Source organism: Myodes glareolus, chromosome 1 (genome assembly GCF_982192425.1).
Source record: "Myodes glareolus chromosome 1, mMyoGla1.1, whole genome shotgun sequence".
Classification (NCBI taxonomy): domain Eukaryota; kingdom Metazoa; phylum Chordata; class Mammalia; order Rodentia; family Cricetidae; genus Myodes; species Myodes glareolus.
In genome coordinates this window covers 89,590,874-89,614,434 of record NC_142026.1, presented here as the reverse complement: position 1 = coordinate 89,614,434, position 23,561 = coordinate 89,590,874, and the positions used below count along the sequence as shown (strand labels likewise).

General features: G+C 40.5%; 1 protein-coding gene across 8 annotated transcripts in view; it reads left to right on the top strand.

Annotated features, from left to right (window-relative positions):
- Positions 1 to 23,561, top strand: part of Mettl24 (methyltransferase like 24) — a 136,008-nt gene that overhangs the window by 17,478 nt on the left and 94,969 nt on the right. The window lies entirely within an intron of this gene.

The following is a 23,561-nucleotide window of genomic DNA, read 5'->3' as shown; positions in this document are numbered from 1 at the left end:
AATAAAAGTTCTAGTTTTTTCATTAGTATGTCTGCATTACTAAAAATTGTTTCTAATTATTGTTATGGTTTGCATTCTTCACTAGAAATGTAAAATTGTTCTTTTATCTTGTCTAATAAGCACCTAATTAATATCCTTAATTTTGCTCTTGGCTCATGAAGTGTTTATACCTGACTTTTTAAATTTTTTTAAAAAAGAAAACAAACTATCTTTTTTTCATTATACGTACAAATCCAAGTTTCCACTCCCTCCTTTCCTCCCATTCCCTCCACATACCTACCCCACCCCTATTGCTTTGGGGAAGGTCCAAGGCCCTCCCTACTATATCTAGACTGAGCAAGGTATCCCTCCAGAGAGAATAGGTTCCCAAAAAGCCAGTACATGCAGTAGGGATAAATCCTGGTGCCAGTGACCCCTCAGTCTGCCCCAGCCATGCAACTGTAACCCACATTCTGAGGGACTAGTTTGGTACTATGCTTGTTTCTTCCCAGTCTGGCTGTTGTTGGTGAGCTCCCATTAGCGCAGGTAGATTATTTCAGTGGGTGAACCCATCATGGTCTTTACCTCTTTGCTTACATTCTCATTCCTCCCACTCTTCAACTGGACTTTGGAAGCTCAGTCCAGTGCTCCGATGCAAGTGTCTGCCTCTGTTTCCATCAGTTGCTGGATGAAGGTTCTATGGTGACATTTAAGATATTCATCAGTCTGACTACAGGGCAAGACCAGTTTGGGCACCCTCCCTTCTATTACTGAGGGTCTTCGCTGGGGTCATCCTAGGAATTTCTCTAGAACCAGATTTCTTGATAGCCCCACAATGGCTCCCTCAATCAAGATATCTCTTTCCCTGCTCTCTTCTCTGTCTTTCCTCCATCTCTGCTATCCTGTTCCCTCAAGTTCTCCTCACCCCTCCCCTTTCCCCCTCCTCTTCTCCTTCCATTCTCCTTTCTCCCCCAACCCCTATACTTCTAATTTTATCAGGTGATCTTATATACTTCTATTTTCCTGGTGGATCTATATATGTTTTTCTTAGAGTTCATCTTGTTACTTAGCTTCTCTAGGATCATGAACTATAGGCCCAATATCCTTTGTTTATGGCTAGTATCCATTTATGAGTGAGTACACACCATATTTATCTTTTTGAGTCTGGGTTTCCTCACTCAGGATGGTGTTTTCTAGTTCCATCCATTTGCAGGCAAAATTCAAGATGTTATTGGTTTTTTTTTTTTTTACCTCTGACTAGTACTCTAATGTTGTAAGTGTGCCACATTTTCTTTATCCATTCTTCAGGTGTTTCCAGGTTCTGGCTATTACAAATAATGCTACTATGAACATAGTTGAACAAATGTCTTTGTAGTATGATTGAGCATGTTTTGGGTATACACCCAAGAGTGGTTTTGCTGGATCCTGAGGTAGATTGATTTCCGATTTTCTGAGAAATGGCCATACAGATTTCCAAAGTGACTGTATGAGTTTGCATTCCCACCAGCAATGGGTTTCCCTTACTTCGCAACTTCTCCAGCATAAACTATCATTGGTATTTTTTATCTTGGTTGTTCTGACAGGTGTAAGGATATCTCAGAGTTGTTTGGATTTGCATTTCCCTGATGGCTATGGATGTTGAACATTTCCTTAAGTGTCTTTTTGCCATTTGAAATCTTCTGTTGAGAATTCTCTGTTTAGTTCTGTTTCCCACTTTTAAATTGGCTTATTTAGAATTTTGATATCTAATTTCTTGAGTTCTTTATATATTTGAAGACCAATTCTTTGTCTGATGTGGGGTTGGTGAAGATCTTTTCCCATTCAGTAGGCTGCCTTTTTGTCATATTGACTGTGTCCTTTACTTTACAGAAGCTTCTCAGTTTCAGGAGGTCCCATTTATTAATTGTTGCTCTCAGTGTCTGTGCTATTGGGGTTATATTTAAGAAGTGGTCTCCTGTACCCATGCATTGAAGACTACTTCCCACTTTCTCTTCTATCAGATTCAGTGTGCTCGGATTTATATTGAGGTCTTTAATCCATTTGGACTTGAGTTTTGTGCATGGGGATAGATATGAATCTATTTTCATTCTTCTACATGTTGACATCCAGTTATGCCAGCACCATTTGTTGAAGATGCTTTCTTTTTTCCATTGTATAATTTTAGCTTCTTTGTCCAAAATCAGTTGTTTATAGGTGTGTGGATTAATATCTGGGTCTTCGATTCAATTCCATTGGTCAACCTCTCTGATTTTATGCCAGTATCAAGCTGTTTTTATTACTATAGCTCTGAAATAGAACTTGATGTCAGGGATGGTGATGCCTCTGGAAGATTCTTTGTTGTACAGGATTGGTTTGGCTATCCTGGGTATTTTTTTCCATATGAGTTGACTTTTGTTCTTTCAATGTCTGTGAAGAATTATGTTGGGATTTTGATGAGGATTTCATTGACTCTATAGATTGTTTTTTGGTAGGAATGCCATTTTTATTGTGTTGATCCTACCTATGCAAGAGCATGGGAGGTCTTTCCATTTTCTGATATGTTCTTTAATTTTTTTCTTCAAAGACTTAAAGTTCTTGTTGAATTGGTATTCCACTTCTTTGGTTAGTATTACCCCAAGATAATTAATGTTATTTGTGGCTGTTGTGAAAGGTGATGCTTCTCTGATTTCTTTCTCAGTTTCTTTATCATTAGTATATAAGAGGGCTACTGATTTTTTAGTTGATCTTGTATCCTGCCACATCACTGAAGGTATTTATCATCTGTAGGAGTTCCCTGGTAGAGTTTTTGGGGTCACTTACATATACTATCATATCATCTGCAAATAATGAAAGTTTGACTTCTTCCTTTCCAGTTTGAATCTCCTTGATTTCCTTTTGTTGTCTTATTGCTCTAGCAAAAATTTAAAGAACTATATTGAATGGATATGGAGAGAGTGGACAACCTTGTCTTGTTCCTGATTTTAGTGGAATCACTTTGAGTTTCTTCTCATTTAATTTGATATTGACTTTCGGCTTGCTGTATATTGCTTTTATTATGTTTAGATATGTACCTTGTATCCTTAATCTCTCCAAGACCTTTATCATGAAGGGTGTTGAATTTTGTGGAGTGCTTTTTCAGCATCTAATGAGATGATCATATGTTTTTTCTTTCAGTTTATTCATATGATGGATTGCATTGATAGATTTTCATATGTTGAACCATTCCTGCATCTCTGGGATGAAGCTAACTTGATCATAGTGGATGATTTTTTTGATGTGTTTTTGATTCAGTTTGCCAGTATTTTATTGAGTATTTTTGCATCCATGTTCATGAGTGAGACTGTCTGTAATTATCTTTCTTGGTTGAATCTTTGAAGGCGTAAGTCACAGACAATCCCACACCAGTTTGGAATTATGATTAATATAATGGTTATTTATTCAAAGGGGAAAAAACTTACAGATTACCGTCCCAGACAACAGCCCCTCCGCGCGAACAGGAAAGGAGTCCAGGGGCCGGAAACGGAGCCGGAAGACAAAGAGAGAGTGGAGGACAGCCGCTGCTTTTTTTAAAGGGAGAGAGACCACGCCCCAATGGGCTGGTAACTCAGCGGCGATTGGCTGAAGGAGCTGAAGGAACTCCCACAGCATCTCCCCCTTTTGTTTAAGTTAGAGAGTTCTAAGCCTACTACGCAATTATATACAATAAGTACAAACCTACGAAATTATATACAATAAATACAAATATCCTATTCTAACTAGCTTAAGTCTTGTATAACAAATAACTTGGCCAAGTCATGAAAGGAAAGTAACTACATTTATATAATCTTCAATCCCATCGAAGATCTGAGAAGGGAAATAATGTTATCTGAGTAATTAGGAAGTGCAATCAAACAACTTCCAGAACATATAACAAATCGCAGAGACGACTGGCTACCTGGACAAACACCCAAAGTCACATTTGCAGCGTTGAAGCAACCAACTTTGGCTAAGGCCTGATGTAACTGACATACCATTTTCAAAGGCAAGAAACTTCAAAACTATCTTACCCTGTCTTGGCAGGATATGACAGTCTTGTTTTATCCATTTACGGATACTCTGTAACTCTGTCAGTAATTGAGGTATGAGCATTTCTTTACCCAAAGGCCAGTTCTGCCAAGAAGAAAGGCTCCAGGTGGAGTGTCTTTGGTGCTCAACATTCTCTCGGGCATAGATCAGTGTTGCCAGGAGTGATTGTGTCTCCCTACCATAGAACTCTGAATTAGATTAAAGGCCATTTTCTACAGCTCTTTGAAGAGGTTGAAGATTATCTATCTATACTGAATATAATCTCTATATATCTAAAGAACCTGATTAGTCTAATTATAAATGACAAACTTAGATGACTGTTGATCTATATAATTCTCAATATCTATCTAACTTAAAGACTGAGATAATAAACAACTGTGCAATAAATGAGGACAATGTGACCTCCAAATATAAACAATGTGAAAGTATACATTACAATATGGTAAATATATATTAATACATAAACAATATATAAGTATCTTAATCAGAGGTAGAAGTGTACAATGCAATATGGTAAATATACATATATCAGTACAATATATATATACAAATACATAAAAATGTTTTAAACAGAAGTAGAAGCATGAAGCATGCATGCATAAAATAGTCAACATAATTTAACTTTGTATCAATATATAAGAATCGATACCAATATGTTTGTCTAAAAGCAATAACTCACAAGTACAAATCTATTTATCCCATAATCCAATTATCCCTCCTTTTTTTTTTTTTTTTTTTTTTTGGATTCCTGTGCTTATAAAATTCCTCCCCCAACCCTCAACCGTATACTAATTATAACCAACCCCTAAATGATGTCCCTAAACCCAAGGACAAACTTTATTGGGAGAGGGGACGTCGTTCTCTAGAATTACTTCCAGCTGTCATGGGGGCGACGTTCTTTCTGGGGGATCCTGTGAAAGTAAAATGATGGTTAAATTTCAAGATCAATGTCTTTTAAAATTGCAAATAGTCTCTGAGTATTTTGTGGAGGTCTGGCCAGAATGTTGTACAAGATGTGCATCATTTCAGCTAACCACGTTGGCATCGTCTTGTGCAGCTGGTACCCAAAACAGGTCTTGTAGTAGCGCTATCAGTATCATGACGTCATATCAACCAGGTGGAGTTGTTGTTATGGGGCCCCATCTTCTTCCTGGAAACTTCAAATGTCACTGTAGGAAAAACTCATTGTTCATTGTGGAAAACTTAAACATTAATTATATAGACATATACATGAATACCTATATTCAATGAGAGACATGATAGATATATTTAATGAAGGTATGATAGATATGAAGAAAAGTAAAGATGTTTTCTAAACTCATATTTCTTTCTGTCCCATATCATGGCTCTTGACATGAGACAGAAACTCCAGAAACTCTGGGTTTTTCTTTAAACAACAGGCTTGGAATTAGAGAGGGACTGAGCCAGAGTCCAACTCTAAAACCAGCTCTATAAATTTAGAAATATGATTTAGTATATGGTACTTACAGAACCTATTCAGTTTTCTTGATAGTCCCTATTGGGCCGTTATTTTCCATCTGTCAGTATTCAAATATCCAGGGTCCCTTGAACTTTTCAAAGATCAGTGTTTTCCTGTGGAGATAAGAACAGAACCCTGCCCCCATTCTATATGCTTTTCTTACCACCTGTATGGTTATCATCATTGTAGATGCTGTCATTTCTCCTTTCCAAGAGGTTTCTCCTCTTCAAATCGAACCTTTATTAATTTTGATGGTATCCACAATTTTTCTTCTCCTGTGGAAACAAGAGCAAAACCCCTTCCCCAACGTAGCACATCTCCTGGCTTCCATTGAGAGGTCAGCACGTCTTTGAAATAAACAGGTTGGTTTAGTTCAGAAGTTTTTTCCATTATCCAATGCCTCTCTGCTGCTGTTGTTCCTTTCTCATTAGCATTAAGAAAATTCAAGGTTAATAAAGCATTATGCAATCTATTTCTGGGGGTATCTTTCGTCCCTTTCTGTTTGTTTAGCATATCCTTTATAGTACGATTTGATCTTTCTATAACTGCCTGACCTGTAGGATTATTTGGTATACCTGTAACGTGTTTTATATTATAATAAGCAAAGAAGCGTTTCATTTTCTTAGATACATATGCTGGACCATTGTCTGTCTTTATTTGTGCAGGTATACCCATGATGGCCATAACTTCCAATAAATGTGTGATTACCGAATCAGCCTTTTCTGAGCTCAGGGCAGTTGCCCATTGAAAACCTGAATACGTGTCTATGGTGTGGTGTACATATTTTAATTTACCAAATTCCATAAAGTGGAACACATCCATCTGCCAGATTTCATTCCTTTGAGTACCCTTTGGGTTACTCCCTGCAGGCAACGGTGTTTGATTATAGAAAGAACAAGTAGGACATCTCTTTATAATGTCCTTAGCTTGTTGCCATGTAATGGAAAACTCTTTCTTTAAGCCTTTACTATTGACATGATGTTTTTTATGAAATTCTGAGGCCTGCAGAACGCTTCCAATCAATAATTGGTCAATTTCAGCGTTACCTTGTGCTAGAGGCCCAGGCAGACCGGTATGGGACCGGATGTGTGTTATGTACATTGGACAAAGCCTATTCCTAATTATGTCCTGTACCTCGATAAACAATGAAGTCAACTCTGTGTCATCTGGTATGAATTCAGCGGTTTCAATATGCAAGATAACTCTTTCTGCATATTGTGAATCTGTAACTATATTAAGAGGTTCTTTAAAATCCCTTAGCACCATAAGAATGGCATATAATTCTGCCTTCTGGACAGAATTATAAGGGCTTTGTTCCACCTTACTCAATTCTTCCGATTTATAACCTGCTTTCCCTGATTTATTTGCATCGGTATAAAATGTCCGAGCTCCAGTTATTGGAGCATCACGTACAATTCTAGGAAGAATCCAAGAAGTTCTCTTTATGAGGTTAAGTCTATCACTTTTGGGATAGTTGCTGCTAATTTCTCCCAAAAAATTAGCACAAGCTCTTTGCCATGGTTCATTATCTTCCCATAACTTTCTTATTTCCTCAGTAGTAAAAGGCACTATAATTTCTGCTGGGTCTATACCTGCTAGTTGACGAAGTCTCAGTTTACCTTTTATAATTAATTCTGAAACCTTTTCTACATAAGTTTTTAATTTTTTACTTGGTTTATGAGGTATAAATATCCACTCTAAAATAATATCTTCCCTCTGCATTAAAATCCCTGTAGGAGAAATTCTGGAAGGCAGTATGACTAGGATGGAACTAAGATTCGGGTTCACCCTATCCACATGTGCCTCCTGTAATTTTTCCTCAATCATTGTCAGTTCCTTTTCTGCTTCAACTGTCAATTTTCTGGGACTATTCAAATCCTTATCACCATCTAAGGTTTTGTTTAAATGAACTATTAGATCAGGTGTTATCCCAACAGCTGGTCGTAGACTGGAAATATCTCCTAACAATCTTTGGAAGTCATTAAGAGTCCGTAACCGGTCTCTCCTAATTTGTGCCTTTTGTGTTCGAATTTTCTCTAACCCTATTCTGTAGCCTAGGTAATTAATAGAATCTCCTCTTTGAATCTTTTCAGGGGCAATTTGTAATCCCCACCTAGGCAAAACTTTCTTTACTTCTTCAAACATACTTTCCAAAGTATCTTTATTTGAATCAGATAATAAAATGTCATCCATGTAATGATAAATTATGGACTTGGGAAATTGCTTACGAATTATTTCCAGTGGCTTATTAACAAAATATTGACACAATGTGGGACTATTGAGCATCCCCTGTGGGAGGACAGTCCATTGATATCTCCTAGTAGGCTGAGAATTATTATAAGTAGGCACTGTGAAGGCAAATTTTTCTCTATCCTTTTTTTGCAAAGGTATAGTGAAAAAACAATCTTTCAAATCAATAACTATAAGAGGCCATCCTCTTGGTAATAGAGAAGGCAAAGGAATTCCAGATTGTAGCGGACCCATAGGCTGAATTACCTTGTTGACAGCTCTTAGATCTGTCACCATTCTCCATTTACCAGATTTCTTTTTTACAACAAACACAGGAGAATTCCAAGGGCTGGTTGATTCTTCAATATGGTTAGCATCTAGTTGCTCTTGTACCAGCTGTTCCAAAGCCTGTAACTTATCTTCAGCTAGAGGCCACTGCTTGATCCATATTGGCTTCTCAGTTAGCCATTTTAAAGGTAGGGCTGTTGGTACCTCTAAAGGTTTGCTATTGGCTGTGTGTTCTTGTACAGCCTGAATGGCTGGTGACCTTTTTCCATAATACCTCATTATATCCTTCCCAGAATTGTGAGTTCCTGGAACTACAGGAATGTTAATCTGGGTATTCCATTGCTGTAGCAGGTCACGGCCCCATAAATTTATTGCAATATTTGCTATATATGGCCTTAATCTTCCTATTTGCCCTTCAGGCCCTATGCATTCCACCCATCTTGTGCTTTGTTTTACACGAGATAGGGTTCCAATTCCCAGGAACTGAACATCTACCTCATGAAGAGGCCAATTCGGATGCCAGGATTCTGGAGTAATTATACTTACATCCGCACCTGTGTCTAATAAGCCTTCAATAAAAATGCCATTTATACAGACTCTTAGCTTTGGTCTTTGATCGTTAATATACGTTTGCCAAAATATACGTTTACTCTGTCCTCCTGAATTTTTTGACTCATTCTCCACATGTAATTCATCATTCAGACCAGTATTACTTTTTACGGCAGACATTGGAGTTTTTAATTTTCTTGGTGAGACACATTTTCGACTGTAACTGGGAATGACTGGGCCACTTTTGGCTTGGGGGCCTGCGAGAGGCCCCTCAAGGAGTTTCCCGATGGTATCGGGTTGCCTTGTCTGTCTGTTGTTGACCTGCATTCGTTGGACCAATGTCGGCCTTTACCACATCTTCTGCATATACCTGAAGGCTGAGATCTCCTACTTTTGTCATTCCCAGAGGAGATATTATTCCTAGGATTTCTTTGCCTGCAATCCCTTTTCAGATGTCCTAATTTACCACAATTAAAACACCTGGTAGTTTGATGTCTCCTCATAGCTTTGGAAATCGCTTCTCCTACCCAGGATTCATCGTTATAGCTAAACATCTCAACATTCATTGTATGCTGTATCCATTCTTCCATTGGTGCTGATCTAGATCTTAAAGGCCCAATTATCTTTTTACATTCAGTATTTGCATTTTCAAAAGCTAGAGATTCAAGAAGTATTCGTCTAGCTTCTGGGTCTGTTACCCCTATGTCCAGAGCCTTAATTAATCTTTGCACAAAGTCAGTAAAGGGTTCTCTCTGTCCCTGCCTAACCCTGGTATATGATTCGACCCTTTTTGCTGGATCTTGTATTCTATTCAAAGCATTCAAGGCTGCTTTGTGACATAAGGACAGCACTTCTTCATCATAAAGAGCTTGGACCTGTGGATCAGCATATGCTCCTACACCAAGAATTTGATCTTGGGAAACCTCCACACCTTTTGCTCTTCCTTGCTGTTCCATATGTTTGGATTCTTCTCTGAAATAAATTCCAAACATCAAGGAAGGCCCATCATCTAAAACTGCAGACACTAGCTGAGAGAAATCATGGGGGGTAGCTCTGACATTAGAAGCCCAAGTCATTTCCTTAACAAATGCAGAGTGCAAGCCAAAGTTAACGACAGCTTGCTTAATTTCTTTTAAATCATTCATTGCTATTGGTGTCCATCTAGCTTCTTTAACTCCCTTTGAGCCTTTGGAAGTTAACCCTTTGTCAGAATAAATTACAGGGTATGTTGTTAGGACCCTGGGTAAGCCAGTTCTAACAGCTGGTGGTGGCATTGTATCCTGTCCTTGTGCCTTCTTACTCTGTTCACCAGCTCCAATAGTTTCTTCAATCATTTCTAATCTTTTTATCATTGTATCCCTTAAATCCTGAATCTCCTGACCTACCCGTGTTTCTAGTAATTTCACTAAGGTATCAGTTTTTTGGTTCCCATTCTGGAGGTTCATTCTATCTGTTACCTTATCAAAACTTTGTGGTAACATCTGAACGTCAAATTCAACAGCCTGTACCCTTTCAGGTAACTTCCTAGTACCCTTGGACATGGAGTCAATTTTGTCTATCATAGTATCCACTTGTTCAGATAACCCCTGATTTTCAATAATTTTAATCCTTTCAACTAGTTGTTCAATATTAGTCCGTAAAAATCGTATCTTTCTTAATGATAAAATATTGAAAAGAAAACTGAAACCTAGTAACAAGTAAATTAATATATTCCCATAGTCATATAAACCTTGCATGACATAATCCATTGTATTAATAAAGAAAACAGTAAAATTGGCGTTGGAAACAAAAACTGCCATATTACCTCTTGTCTAGTTGGTGGCGCTGTTGTCAAGTTGCGACTAGAACCACTGCAAAGGTGACTTAAACAGGTCCTGTTTCAGTGTCTGCCTTAGTATTTGTTAAAAACTAGGAAATATAAGTTGCTCAAGAAAGAAAGTTTAATTAAATCAATTCCATACACGGAACCAGAAACCCAGAATCCAGGGGTAGAAAAGAGCAACCCGGAAGCCGCGTATGCCTCCACGTGACCGAGTCGTTCTGATTCACGCCACTAAAGCGCCGCACTTACAAGGGAAATTTGAAAACAACTCAGAAAAGAGCAAACCAGGCAGGCAGAGACTGTCCCGAGCCTGTGGAGCTTGGGAGGCGTGGGGTTTAACTGAACTGCTGGCTCCACACACAGGGCACAGGCCGCAGCTGAGGGAGGTCTCGTGACTAGCCGAGCTGGTAGCAAGCAGTTGAGTGGGGGGGAAGGGAGGGTTCTACAACCAAACGTGGGGCGCCAGATGAAGGCGTAAGTCACAGACAATCCCACACCAGTTTGGAATTATGATTAATATAATGGTTATTTATTCAAAGGGGAAAAAACTTACAGATTACCGTCCCAGACAACAGCCCCTCCGCGCGAACAGGAAAGGAGTCCAGGGGCCGGAAACGGAGCCGGAAGACAAAGAGAGAGTGGAGGACAGCCGCTGCTTTTTTTAAAGGGAGAGAGACAACGCCCCAATGGGCTGGTAACTCAGCGGCGATTGGCTGAAGGAGCTGAAGGAACTCCCACAGCAAATCTTTGTGTGGTTTTGGTATCAGGGTAACTGCAGCCTCATAAAACAGTTTTCCAATGTCCCTTCTGCTTCTATTATGTGGAACAGTTTGAGGAATATATGTATCAGCTTTTCTTGGAAGCTCTGGTAGAATTCAGCACTAAAACCATCCGGCCCTGGGCTTTTTTTTTTTTTTTTTTGGTTGGGAGTTTTTTATGACAGCTTCTATTTCCTTGCAGTTTATAGGTCTATTTAAATTTTTAACCTGGTCTTGATTTAATTTTGGTATATGATATCTTTTTCCAATTTTGTGGCATACAGGTTTTAGCAGTATGATCTAATGATTCTCTGAATTTCCTCAGTGTCTGTTGTTATGGCCCCTTTTCATTTCTGATTTTGTTAATTTGGATGTTCTGTCTTTGCCTTTTGATTAGTTTGGATAAAGGTTTGTTTATCTTGTTAATTTTCTCAAAGAACTAGCTCTTTGTCTCATTGAGTCTTTGTATTGTTTTTGTTGTTTCTATTTTGTTGATTCAACCCTCAATTTGATTATTTCCTGTCTTCTACTTCTCCTGGGTGCATCTGTTTCTTTATGTTCTATAAGTTTCAGATGTGCCACTTTCTTTATGTGGGCACTTAGTGCTATGAACTTTCCTCTTAGAACTGATTACATAATGTTTCATAGGTTTAGGTATGCTGTGCCTTCATTTTTGCTGAATTCTAGGTAGTATTTAATTTCTTCCTTTATTTTTTCCTTGACTCAGGGGTGGTTCAATAGTTCGCTGTTCAATTTTCATGAGATTGTAGGCTTTCTGAGAGTAGTGTTGTTGTTCAATTCTAACTTTAAACCATGATGATCTGATAAGATATAGGGGGTTACTCCAATTTTTTTGTATCTTTGGAGGTTTGTCTTGTTATCAAGTATATGGTCAATTTTAGAGAAGGTTCCATGAAGTGCTGAGAAGAAGGTATATTCTTTTGTGTTTGGGTGAAATATTCTATAGGTATCTGTTAAGTCCATCATGACATCTGTTAGTTCTCTTCTTTCTCTGTTAAGTTTTTGTCTGGTTGATCTGTCCATTGATGAAAGTGGAGTGTTGAAGTCAACTACTATTAGTGTGTGGGGTTTGCTGTGTGACTTAAGCTTTAGTAATATTTCTTTTACATATGTGGGTACTCTTGTATTGGGGCATAGACATTCAGGATTGAGACTTCATCTTGATGAAAAGTTCCTGTTATGAGTATAAAGTGTTCTCCAACTCTTTTGATTGGTTTTAGTTTGAAGTCTATTTTGTTAGATATTAGGATCGCTACACCCACTTTTTTCTTGGGTCCATTTGATTGGAAAACCTTTTCCCAACCCTTTAATCTGAGGTGTCTTTGAGGTTGAGGTGTGTTTCCTGTATACAGCAGAAGGTTGGATCCTGTTTTCATATTCATTCTCTTAGCCTGTGCCTTTTTATAGGTGAATTGAGTCCATTGATATGTAGAGGTATTAATGACCTGTGGTTGTTAATTATTATTATTTTTGGTAGTAGTGTTTGTTTTTTTCCCTTCTTTGGGTTTTGCTGGTGGGAGGTTATCTGTTGCCTGTGTTTTTGTGGGTGCAGTTAGCCTCCTTGGGTTGGGGTTTTCATTCTAGTACTTCCTGTAGAGCTGGGTTTGTGGCTATGTATTGTTTAAATCTGGTTTTGTCATGGAACATCTTGTTTTCTCCATCAATGGTGATTGAAAGCTTTGCTGAGTATAGTAGTCTGGACTTGCATATGTGGTCTCTTAGTGCCTGCAGCACATCTTCCCAGGACCTTCTGGCCTGTATCGTTTCCATTGAGAAGTCAGGTGTAATTCTGATAGGTTTACCTTTATATGTTACTTGGCCTTTTTCCTTTGCAGCCCTTAATATTCTTTCCTTATTCTGTATGTTTTGCATTTTGATTATTATATGGCAAGGGGACTTTTTTTGATCCAGTCTATTTGGTGTTTTGTAATCTTCTTCTACCTTCATAGGGATACCCTTCTTTAGACTGGGAAAGTTTTCTTCTATGATTTTGTCAAATATATTTTCTGTTCCTTTGAGCTGGAGTTCTTCTCCTTTTTCTATCCCTATTATGCTTAGGTTTGGTCTTTTCATGGTATCCTAGATTTCTTGCATGTTTTGTGTTAATAATTTGTTGGATTTAATGTTTTCTTTGACCAATGAGTCTATTTCTTCTATAGTATCTTCGACACCTGAGATTCTTTTCTTCTATCTCTTGTATTCTGTTGGTTATACTTGCCTCTGTAGTTCCTGTCCATTTACCCAGATTTTTCATAATCAAAATTTCCTCAGTTTATGTTTTCTTTATCACCTCTATTTCAGTCTTCAAGTCTTGAACTGTTTGCTTTACCTGTTTGATTGTTTTTGTCTTGGTTTTATTGGGTTTCTTTGAGGGATTTATTAATTTCTTCCAATTTTCTGTTTGTCTTTTACTCTATTTCTTTAAGGGAGTTTTTCATTTCCTCTTTAAAGGCCTCCATCATCTTCATAAAGTTACATTTAATATCATTTTCCTCTGCTTTTTCTGGGTTAGGATGATCAAGTCTTCCTCCACTGGGTTCTGGTGTTCCCATGTTACTTTTTAGGTTGTTGGATGAATTCTTGCATTGGTGCCTACCCATTTTTTCCTTCAAAGGAGACCGGCAGTGTCTTTTCTTCTTAGTCCAATTCTTTCAGTAGCTGTCTGAGTCTTTGTGAATTGTTCTTGGTCTGCTCTGTACTGTCAATGTCTGTGTCTCAGGGAGCCACTGAGGTCTCTCTAAGCCTGCTTTCTGTCTTCTCTCCTGGTTCACTCTTTTGGTCCTCTCTCTTGGTCTCCTCAGTGTTGTAGCAAGCTGTGTTTCAGAGTTCCACTGAGGTTACAGGAAAACAGGTGAGTTTGGAGATGGATTGGGGCTAGTAGCTTGTGGGGTCTGGTGGATGGGGGTGGGTATTGGGGCAGCTTACCTGCAGGAAACTCTCCTGCTGGCAGGCTAGAGAAGCAGAGGCAGTTGGGAGAAGGGTCCGGGGTTTTGTCCCACTATGGAGGTTCTAGAGAGTGGGGCATCCCGCTGCATTACAACCGACTTTTGAAAGAATAATTTTTGCCAGCCAGGCTGCATTCCTGGTTCAAGATGAATGAGCATGTGACCAAGGCTGGCTGAGGTCAGACAGTGTCATTTCTACTTGCTGCTATCAGTTATTACTGTTGAAATCTAGTTTGCAGAGAAATATGTTGATTCCTGTAGATTTCAGGTTCTGAATTGAAGTGGGCCATCTAAGATATTTTCCAAGTCAACTAACATATTTTAGAGTTTGGCTTTAGCTATTTCTGTTAGGTAGAATTTCAAGTGTGCCTTACATTGCTTAAAAACAAATTTGAGCTGATTATGTAATCATGATGGGGAATGTTCTTTTGAGTAGCGAATATTCATTTTGCACAAAATGGGGGGGGGGACCTAGCTTATTTAACTAATGTGCTCTTAGAGGACCCTCAATCAGGAGCAGGCAGCTGCGTGAGCTTTGAAACTGAAATCGTTTGAATTTATTTGGGTACCCTGGATACAGAGATTGTTTTGGAAAACCTGATGCCTGGACCTTATTCTTGGACAAGGAATGTTCTTATTTACAAAAACGGAGCCAGAGAAGATTGGCATTATTTAACACACACAGCGTCAACTTCTTCCTTGTGATGCATGGAGACAAACAACATGAAAAGATGTACCGTGTGCTTGTATAAATTGTATTTTGAAATAGAGGAAAGACACAGTCCTGAGAGTTAAAATAGCACACATGTGCAGTCAATAAGTTCACAGTAAAACCAGAGAGTACTGTGTTTTTCTTTCTAATGCTTTAATAACAAAACCATACAGACATGGAAGGAGCGGGTAAGGGACATTGGAAATTCAATTTTCTATGTCTTTTATCCAAGGATTTCTTAGGTTAGAGCTATTTTCAAACCAAAAATTTCAGTTTAAAAATAGATGTGAAGAAATAGGAACAGATTGCAGTCTGCAACAAATGAGAGAGAGAGAGAGAGAGAGAGAGAGAGAGAGAGAGAGAGAGAGAGAGAGAATGAGCAGCAGAGTGGGGAAACTGTCTGTCAGGGGACACTTGTGCCTGGTCCCCCTCAGATGTCCTCAGGGTGGTGCCGATACATGGGTGGTGAAGACATGGACTGACTCACAGCAGTGGTCCTTCACTTTTTTTGTGTGTGTTACAAAAAATATGATGAAGAGAATTTCATGCTACAGAAAGCGTTAAAGAGTATTGAAATCATACACAAATTTACACGATTCACATGCATATATACATACATACCTCACACATACATAACACACATCTACAGTCACATGCACACACACTCATACACACACACTCTCACTCACGGACACTCAGGCAGACCGACAGACACATGCCCACCCAACCACACTCCACACTCTCACACACTCAAATCCACGCCCGCTCACACATAATCTCTTATGTACAGCTCACATGCACAACCACACTCACACACTTATACACACTCACTTGCTGATATTCACACCTGCTCAATCGCGACTGTCCATGTTTTAATCTAACACTCACTTCCCCAAGGAGTGACCCTTCACAGAAATCCCTGAATAGGTGAAGCAGTTAGTTCTGTTGTGCAGGGGTGAAGGCAGTTGTGACCCTCTTGATGCTGTGAACTCTCAATGTGGAAGAGGTTCAGAGTGATTCTCGGGACTTCCGGAACAAAGATTTTTGCCTGGTCAGGGATTTCTGTGAAGGGTCACTCCTCAGGGAGGTGGGTGCTAGGCTAAGACACGGGCAGATGGGGTTCAGAAGGCTGATTCCCTTCACTGAGAGTGGCCCCCATACGATGGCCATTTCTCTTCAGGACTCTCTTCACTGTGGGCTGGGTTTAACTGAATGAAACTCCAGAGAGGTAAAGCATGCTGCCGTAAAGTACAGACTGTAGAGTGGGGGCCATTCCCGCCAGGCTGGGGTCAACATACGGCTTCCTGGCACTGAGATCCTCATCCTACAGATGGCCAGGTCTGTATGCCTTGGCTTCTGGATGCTCTACCAGGAAGAAGAGCTGTATTTCCTTTTTCTTGTCAGAATAGAAACCCATGACAACCCACCCCAATGCGATTGATTTTTGTGTTATTTCATTTGTAAACGAGCGCTTGTTCTATGCTGTAAAACTAGTCAATGTTAAGCAAATCTTTGAAGGTTGACAATTTCAGTTTCTTGTGAAACTAAATAAAGGAAGTCACGGGCCATCTCTCCATCTCGTGTCCATGTTGATTTATGGTTCTGCTTCTCCACTCACACATTCACATTGGGTTGGCATCTTTCTGTGCGGGTCAATAGCACTGCACCATATCTGGCTAGCATTTGTGCTGTCTCCATGGCTATTCTGCTAAGAAGCTGGGTCAGAGCTGTAGCCACAGTCACCTACTTGCAGTAATTAGGCCGGTTATGGAAAAGGTAGTGAAAAGTAGGTAGATCACAAAGGTGTAAGGTCTACTCTAGCTGAAGATGGGCATGAATATTCATTTGCCAATATCACTTTACAATCTCTCTTGCAAAAACCCATTGAAACTTTATCACCCACCCTTTCCAGTTTCCAGTTGGTTTCTTCAAACGGAGCAATGACTTGGCACTCGTGAGGCAATGTAAGTGCAGAATGTTTTGAGGTTGTAGTGATTAAGATACACTTTCACGGTTCATTCACCCATACGTAATACTGCATTTTAGAATGGGCACTATGAGAAAATACCTGCCAGGAGCAGATTAAGGAAGGAAATGGCTGTCTTGGCCTGTGCCTCGGGGGTTGCAGTCCTTCATAGTGGGGAAGACCTGATGGAAGTCCATGGCAGTGGGAGCTTACTGGAGATGCTTTGGAGGTCCACAGCAGTGGAAGCCAGGAGATGTGACAGAGGTCCATGTGCAACAGGAGGTTTTCTGTCCTGCCTGGATCCCGCAGCTGGTAAGCCCCAAGGAAAATCACATGGAGGTCTCCATAAGTTATAAACTGATTGGTCCATTGGCTCAGGTTTCTTATTAACTCTTTTAACTTATATTAGCCCATTAGTCTTATCTATGTTAGCCACATGGCTCAGTACCTTTTTCAGCAGGGCAGGTCACATCCTGCTTTTTTTGGTATCTGGACAGGACTGGGGAAAGAGCTTCCTTCTTCCCAGAATATTCCTGTTCTCATTGCCCCACCTGTACTTCCTGTCTGGCTACTGGCCAATCAGCATTTATTTAAAATATAATTGACAGAATACAAAATTGTCCCACACCAATTCCCCCTCTTTTTTTTTTAAACAAAGGAAAATATCCATAGTCCATTTTGGGGGAATGTGGGCATAGTATTCCAGGCTACTTCTTGCTGTTTGGGGGTACTGATAATATTATGGGGATCTAAAAAAAAAAACTTAGAATTGTGATCAAGTCCTGACTGGAGTATCCTGTGAGTCTTGATCATCTCAGGTAGTGGTCTTGAACCTGTTCTGGATTAAGAACTCTGACATCTGGGCCATTTGTTCCTACTGGAGATTTCTCAGGTGGTCTTCCTTGATCAAACCTGATTTTTCTTAACTCAGAATAAATCCACAGCCTCTCATTTCTTGTGGAAACAAAAGTAAAATCCCTTCTCCAAAGTAACATACCTTTTGACTTCAATTTTGAAGTCAAGGTATTTTCAAAATATCTGTCTTGAATTAATTCAACAGCATTTATAAGCAAGTATCTTTTAGTAGCTATTGTTCCTTTCTCAGCATTCAAACAATTCAAAGAGAGCACAATAATATACAGTATCCAGATTCTCTCTGTGTTTTTCATCTTTATGGGGCTTTATCTCAACTCTATTTCTTTTATTTTAATTTTTGGTTTTTTGAGACAGGGTTTCTGTATATCTTTGTTCTGGAATAATTTTGTAGACCAGGCTGTCTTTGAACTCACAGAGATCTGCCTGTCTATGCCTCCCAAGTGCTGGGATTAAAGATCTGTGCCACCACACCCAATTGTTCTTTCTTTCTTTTTTATTTTAAGGACTTTATCCTTTATCCTGTATATATTTTTAACACACTGTAAACCATTTAGAGGTTTTCTTCATCTTTGAATCTCTCTTTACTCTGTCCACGGAAGCCTACTGGAAATGCAACAGAGGTCCATGGAAGCCTACTAGAGATGCAACCAAGGTCCATGGCAGTGGAGCCTACTGGCGATGCTGCTTACAAGGCACCAGCCAGGAAGCAGAGAACCGGGCTAGAGAAGGCAGCTATGACCTACAGCGCAATATCACAGTGACCCCACTTTCTCAAACAGCACCTCAAGCTGGAAGCCAAGTGTCCAAACATACAAGCCTATGGGGGACATCTCAGAAATTGTCAGGAGTACCTACCTTCACTGACTCTATTTTCACCAGAACCAGAACCTGTTCTTTTCTAGGCACACACTTCATGGACTTGCCTAAGGTTCAATTAAGTTGTCATTTCAAAAAACTCATGAAACTGATGTGAGCTGATCTGGGGATGAACCAAATGATTGCTAGAGAAAATAAACTAAGTTATTTGCAGCAGGAGCTCACAGCAGAGATACTCCAAATGTCGGGTAACTAATGTTGTGGAGACAGGCTAGAGTGTTTCCACATTGCTGTATGCTTAGAACTCCAGCTCTCTGGAGGCCAAGGCAGAAGGACTGGAGGTCAGCCTTCAGCTACATACTACACAGCTGAGACTGACTCATATAATGACTAGTATATAAAGATTTAACCTCTAAACATTTATGAAATTAATTTCTAGTTTTGGTGATGCTGAAGGCTCAAACTTCAGCATCCTAGGAAATCAGTACACCTGAGCTATAGTCTCAGACCCAGAAATCCCTTCTTTGTATTCATGTGTGTGCATGTTTGCATGCGTGTGGTTGCATATGTGTGTGTGTGAGTATGGAGGCCCAAGGTTGACTTCAGGAGCTTTTTTTTATTGTTCTCCACTGTTCTCATTGAGGCAGGGTCTCTCACTTGAGTTCAGAGCTTGACAATATGGCTAGTCTAGTTAGTGAGCTTGCTTCTGGGATCCTCTGTACAGGGCAACTGCCACACCCACTTTGTCATTTGTCTGTGTTCTGGGGATTCAAACTCCAATCTTCACGGCAGCAAGCACTTTAATTACTGAGACATCTCCTCAGCCCACAAATGCTAATCTTTCATGGTATGTTTTAAGTTCTCCAAATTGGCTTTCCAGAAGTCTCCTCAAGGTTTGGGCTAATCTATTTGTCATCTTTGAACTCTTTAAAAAATATTATTTATTTGTTTATTTATTTTTCTGCATGCCTGTATGTGTGTCTGGGCACGATGCTCCTGCCTGGTTCTGAGGAGGCTAGAAGAGGGTGTTGGATCCCCTGGACCTGGAGTTACAGACAATTGCGAACAGTCACATGGATGCAAGAATCGTTCTCTGGAATCACAGCCGGGGCTCTTTATAACCACTGAGTCATTTCTCCAGCCCCTGATTTTTACTTTTATGAGAACAGAACTGAATCAGAGACTTCAGGAATTCATAGCAACTTATTTTTGTCTGAGAAAAGAACAGTTATGGTTAGCTACTTTAAGGGATTTCTACAAAACCCAGTTAGTGAATTTTCCTTTCCCGTCCCCAATTAATAAAAAAGCTGTTCTTGATTCCAAGAAATGCACCATGGTCTTTCCTCTCTGGCATTTAAACCAATGCAAAAATGTCTCTTGGAACCAGTTCTGTGGGGGATTTCACGGGAAGCAAGACATGTGGTGTTTCATAAGGCTCATAGCCTGGTTAAGTTGATTCCACTGCATCAAATCATACCAAGCAGTAAGTACAAAGTGAGAGGGAAGAGGAATAACCGCAAGACATCTGCCCTGTGTTGTCTATTTTACACACAGCTCAGGGGGTTAGGACTTTTAAGGGTAGTGATGGCTAATCTATACCTGGAAGGATAAACAGGATTTGAACTGACTCATGAATAAAGAGGGGGATTCTGGGTAGGAGTAAAAGGTTTGGTTCACTGTGGTACAGGTCAGATGTGCTTGGGAAATACCAGAGAGAAGAAGTGGTTTTGTCAGCAAAATTTCCTTCTGGGTTTATTCTGATTGCTGCTTAGCTTCCCTGAGTCTCGACACTGAATTGTCTTTGGTTTTATTTCTTTTCTTTCTCTATCTAAGAATCTCTATATACCCAATCCCAAACCCTTTATTCAATCTCAGAAGGTGTGGTATGGTAGTTTGAAAGTAATTGGCCCCCATAAGCTCATGGGGAGTGGTATTATTGGGAGGTGTGACTTTGTTGGAATAGGTATGGCCTTGTTGGAGGAAGTGAGTCACTGTGGAGGCGGGCTTTAAGACTTCCAGTGCTCAGGATACCGCCCAGTGTCACAGTCCATTTCCTGTTGCCTTATGCTCAAGATGTAGCCCACACCATGGCTGCCTGCATGCCATCGTGCTCCCTGCCAAGATGATAATGGACTGAACCTCTGAACTGTAAGCAAGCTACCACAATTAAATGTTTTCCTTTTTAAGAATTTCTATGGCCATGGCAATAGAAATCCTAGCAAAGACACGTGTTATTAGGAAGATCCTGTGAAGATGTGGTCATAATAGTAGTAAACATCTTTTACCTCTCTGGTGCCTGGTCAGGGCCTGCATCAGTCAGGACAGGCTAGGTGATGCTGCAGTAATAAACACTCGTGTGGATTTCAAATTTGAGAGGATTAAAAGAATGCATTTTTGTTTCTCACTCTTGTGACATGCCCAGTATGGGCTGGTGGAGGTGGGGAAGAACAAAGTCTCGCTTGGTGTGGGACAATTGTCTGTATTCTGTCAATCATATTTTAAATAAATGCTGATTGGCCAGGCAGGAAGTATAGGTGGGTCAACCAGACAGGAAGTAGAGGTGGGGCGAGGAGAACAGAAGTATTCTGGGAAGAAGGCAGCTCTTTCCCCCACTCCTGCCCAGACTCTGAAGAAGCAAGATGTGACCTGCCCTGCTGAGAAAGGTACTGAGCCATGTGGCTAACATAGATAAGAATAATGGGTTAATATAAGCTACAAGAGCTAATAAGAAACCTGAGCTAATGGGCCAATCAGTTTGTAATCTTAAGGAGTCCTCTGTGTGATTTTCTTTGGGGCTTGCCGGCTGTGGGGTACCGGGCTGGACAGATACCCCAATAAGCTAGTCTTCATGTTACACTCACTTGTTGTTTGTTATTATTCAGGGGTTCATGTGACCCTGATGTCACCACCCATCAGCCTACATGGATCCTTTCAGTGAACAGTTTAACTCTCCTTCTTAACTACTGAGCATTAACTATCCACGACATTGTCAGATCCACTAGTGAGTTTCTTAGTATGTCCTAAGACCTATGAGAGTTGGTCTAGGTCATGTGTGATGCTCAAGACAAGACAATTATCCTTTACAAGCAGAACACAAGTAAAATTTAAAGCCAGAAGTAGACTGTGTTTTCTAGATTTACATACACACACACACTCACACTCATATAGTGTGTGTGTTTGGTTTTTAAGTTCTTCCTTGTGAAAGAAAGTTACTGTTTTCTTCTTTAATAGTTTTAATTTTTGAGAGCCTTGTGAATGAACCATCCTTTTCTCCCCTCTCCAATTCCCCCAGGGTCCTCTCCTCCCAAATACATGATCTCCATTTTAATTATTATTACTTATGTGTGTGTGTGCACGTGTGCATGCACACAGGTTTATATGACCTTCTGAGCCCATTTAGCTTTGCTTATATGTACATGTGTCTAGGACTGAGCACTTGGATTGGGCAGCCTGTGGGGGAGCCCCTGAAGGAGACTAATTCTCACTCTCTCAGCAAGCATTGGCCGTTTCATCTAGACGAAGTTACTCTCCATCTAGATGTGGGGCCATGTGGAACTTCTCCTGCCCATGTTGGCATGTCAACTAGTATTATCATTCTATTAGTCTTGTTCAGGCAACCAAATTGTTGGGAGTTGATGGGTGTAGCCCCCCTGTCATATAGAGAAGACACAATCTTGTAGCAGATGACACTGTTAAAATGCTTACAGACTCTCCTCAGCTGCCATCTCATCTGTTCATTTGCACAGTCTGTCCCCTCTGCTCTTGTCTGCAGTGGGGAAAAGGTCTGGGAAAGTCATCGCCACAGGCAGCATCACTTCCAACTTTAGAGCATCTCGCTCTCTTGCAGCAAAGAACCCCAAATCCAGAGAGTTAGACAGTGGCAAGCCAATTCTAGCTGACCCCAGAAAGGTCTGCTTCCTTTGGCAATTCCTCATGGTCAGAAAGGGGGCACTCAGTGAGAAAGATGGCAGATTTTTCTTTCCATTTAGGTTGGAGGCTTAAGTGCTGTGGGTTCCTGAGGCATGCTGCCAGCCCTGCCTGCCTTGCTTCACACTGTTGGCAGCTGCCCACAGAAAACCTTCTCTGGACTTTTTCTAATGTGTCAGGCACTATAATTTATAGTGCATTCAGGAAGAAAAATGTCCTACAAATATAGAATCATGCAAAGAATGTCCTGGAACCAGAGTCTTATCTCTAAGTGTCAGGATGGATTTCCCGAGTCTCCCACATACCCTCTCGGTATCTAAGGGCCAGAGGGCGATGATGTGAATGCTACAAAATGTGGACAATAGAAAATGAAAGCTGATGGGAATAAGTGTGCGTTTAACACTGAGAAAGCACGTATGTGTCTACACAGCTATGTGCATCTGGTGACATTTTCAATGGGATGTGTCGGGAAACTAGTGATACTCCTAACCACGTGGAGAATGGTATGGGCTTGGCTGGGATTCTGGGTACTTTGGTTCTTTTCCTGGTACCTGCCTGAGCTGCCTTCCTCGTGTCCTTCCTTGTGGAAGGTTGCTCGAGCATTGCTCCAGCTGACTGCCAGTAAGGGCGTTGCCTCCCTTCAGTGTGTGCACAGGTCCCACGTCTCAGCTGTGGCAGTGGCTGTCGGGAGACACTGCTGCTCTGTGTCTCGGGGATCCTGTCTGTACTCGGCTGCGTTCTTTCTGCCCCGTTCCCTACTCCTGCTGGCGAGGGGTAAAAATTGCTTCTTGTATAAAATCTAGAATGTCAACACTCTTCCTGCTTGGCTGAGGTTTGAGGACTGATGTAGTTGAGAGCTAACAAGGAGACCCTGGCTCCCGTGTGGACCACTGTGGGTCATCACTGAACCCGTGGGGGAGGGGCAGGGGTTGAGAGTTAGCCCCCTTTATTCTCTGCTCAGACCCCCTCCTGTTTCCTTCTCCACGCTCACCCCACACATTGACTTTCCTGCCCTGCTCCCTTATCAGCTCATTGGCAGCTACTTGAGTATCTTGGAAATGGTCTTATAGGGTTGCTGTCCTAAGATGCCCATGTTTTAAGGAAATGTCTGCTTGGGGGGGGGGGGCTGATGATTTTTTTTTTTTCTGA